This window comes from Myotis lucifugus, unplaced genomic scaffold (genome assembly GCF_000147115.1).
Source record: "Myotis lucifugus unplaced genomic scaffold, Myoluc2.0 scaffold_343, whole genome shotgun sequence".
NCBI lineage: Eukaryota > Metazoa > Chordata > Mammalia > Chiroptera > Vespertilionidae > Myotis > Myotis lucifugus.
Window position 1 is genome coordinate 226,445 of NW_005871391.1, and position 2,992 is coordinate 229,436.

A 2,992-nucleotide genomic window follows, 5' to 3' on the forward strand; every position below is an offset into this window, starting at 1 on the left:
GGGTGGAGGGGAGCTATGGGGGGAAAAAAGAGGAACAACTGTAATAATCTGAACAATAAAGATTTAATAAAAAAAAGAAAAAATGTAAACTATTATATAAGCACCCTGAAAATATCATAATTACAACAATTGATGTAGATAATTAGGTGACAAAATTCAACATCTATTCATGATAAAAAAATTCTCAGTAAATTAGGAAAGAAAATGAATTTCTTTAATGGGACAGTGTCCTAGTCTGGGCTGCTATAACAAAAATGCTGTAGACTGGATGGCTGAAAAAACAGAAATTTCTTTTTTACAGTTTTGGAGGCTGGGAAGTCCAAGATTAAGGTGTTGGCTGATTTGATTCCTGTTGAGACCTCTCTAACTGGCTTGCAGATGGCTGCCTTCTTGCTGTGCACTCATATAAACTCTCCTTAGTATATGCACATGAAAAGAAAGGAAAATGTCTCTTCTTATAAGGCCCAAATACTATCATATTAGGACCCCACCCCCATGACCTCAGGGTTTCAACACATAACATTTTTTAAATAGTTTATTGATTTTTAGAGAGAGAGGAAGGGAGAAGAGAGAAACATGGATGTGAGCGCGTAACACTGATCAGCTAGCTCCAGCACACTCCCACTAGGGATCGAGCCTGTAACCCAGGCATGTGACCTGACCGAGAATTGAACCAGCAACCTTTTGGTGCACGGGATGACTCCTAATCAACTGAACCACACCAGCCAGGGCTCAACGCATAAATTTTTAAGGAAAACAATTCAATCCATAGCAAAGCATCTTCAAACAACTGAAGGTTGGCATCATACTTAATGGTGAAAGACTAAATGCTTTCCCCTAAGATTGAGACCCCCCCCCAAAAAAAAAAGTCTGCTCTTAATATTATATTCAATATCATACTGGAATTCATACCAGGTACAATAAAGGGAGAAATAAAAATTACAAGTGAAACATTTGCAGATGGCATGATTGTTTACATAGAATATTTTGTAGATAAAGACAAGCTGATACTGAAAGTTATGTGGAAAAGCAATACCTAATTTAAAATTTACTGTAAAGCTACAGTAATCAAATAGTGTAGTACTGACAAAGGGAAAAAACTATATAAATCAGAAATAGACCTGCACATGTGGGGCTTTTTTTGTGTGTGTTTTTTGTTCGTTTCTTTTTGTGTGTGTGTTTTTTGTTCGTTTCTTTTTTTGTGTTGTTTTGTGTTTTTTGTTTTTTTCCCCTCTTATTTTGAGAAAGCTGCAGAAGTAATCCTGTGCAGAAAGGATTGCTTTTCAATATATGGCATTAGAACAATTTTACAAATGTATGTAAAAAAAAACTGAACCTCAATGAAAACCTCTCATTATACAGAAGGTAACTCAAAATGGATCACTGATCTAAATGTAAAATGTAACACTATAAACTTTTTAGAGGAAAGCTGAGGGAATATTTTTCCTGATCTGGGATTGGTCAAAGAATTCTAGGACATGACACCAAAAGCACAATCTATTTAAAAAGTTGATAACTTTAGCTGAAAAAAAAGATATTGTGAAGAAAATAAAAAGCCAAGATACAGATTTGAAAATATACTTGCAAATCCCTTTCCATCACAGGACTTGTATTCAGAATATATAAAGAACCACAGAACTCAACAAAACTCAAGTAAGACATGTATAAAAAAATTAACAGGTCAAGATGATGGTGTAGGTAAATGCAGTTACTCGAATCCTCCCACAACCGCATAAAATTAAAAATAAATTACAGAACAAGCATTATTCAGAACTGCCTGAAGTTTAGCTGAATGGAAGTCCTACAACTAGGGATTTAAAGAAGCCACATTGAGACTGGTAGGAGGGGTGAAGATATGGAATGAGCTGGTCCCACACCCACATGTGCCAGATAAAAATCAGAAGGTATATCTTGGCTGTAGAGGACCCCCCTGAGGAGTGAGGAATCCTAGCCCCACACTAGATCCCCCCAGCCCAGGGTTGCAGTGGCAGGAAGAGAAAACCCCCATAACTTCTGGCTTTAAAAAACAGTGGGGGTAGGTGACTGAGGGAGATGGAAGCTGAGAGGGACTGAGGCTGCTGGAGTTCCAAGCACTTCCTCTTAAAGGGCCTTTGTACTGACTCAGACTTGCTCCCTCTGAGCTCTAGCACTGGGGCAGCAGCTCGAAAGGCACAAGGGACATATGGGGAGGAACTGAATTTTCCAGCATTTGGGCAAGAGCTGGAGGGGCAGCTTTCTGTCGGACAAAAGTGCTGGCAGAGGCACTAGTACCCTTGACGAGCCCGAAGAGGGGCCATATCTGAGTCTCCATCAACCTGGCTCACACTGTTTGCCCCTCCCTGTTGATCCCCTGAGACCCTGCCTCACCCAAACTGTGGGCCACCCAAGTTGTTTCCAGTGGCTTTTCTATACAAACTGCCTTTCTTAGCTCCTGTGGCGGACTTTCCTGAAAATCTCTTAAAGGTTCACAAATTGCAAACACGCAGCATCTAGCCTTGGCATGCCTCATACCTCTCACCAAGAGGCCCCAGGCCTGGCACTAACGGCAGCCAGCCTTGGTTCCCACCTTGGACTCTCCTGGGCACCTGCAAGCCCAGCTTAAGTAGCAGCCATCTGCAGATCACTGTGCAGCTTGTGCCGGGTGGCCCCAGGCAGGGCACAGGTGGTGGCTGACCTTGCACCTCCCAAGAGGCTTTAGAGTCAGTGCACCCAATGGACAGCTGGTCAGGTGGGAGTGGAAGAACAAACAAAGGCCATTGAGAAGGAAAACCCAGGACTGTACTAGTGGAGGGTGTTCTGAGAGCAAAGCGAATCTAAGAGAATAGGAGAGGAACCAGAGAAAATACTGACAATTCTTTTGTGAAATTCTGCTACAAAGAAACATGGAGAAAAGGTATAGGAAATAGGGTCAAGAGGAGTTCATTTGAAGATGAAATAACTGCAGGTTGTACGATCAGGGGAATACTCTAGTAAAAACTGATGGTGTTGGGGA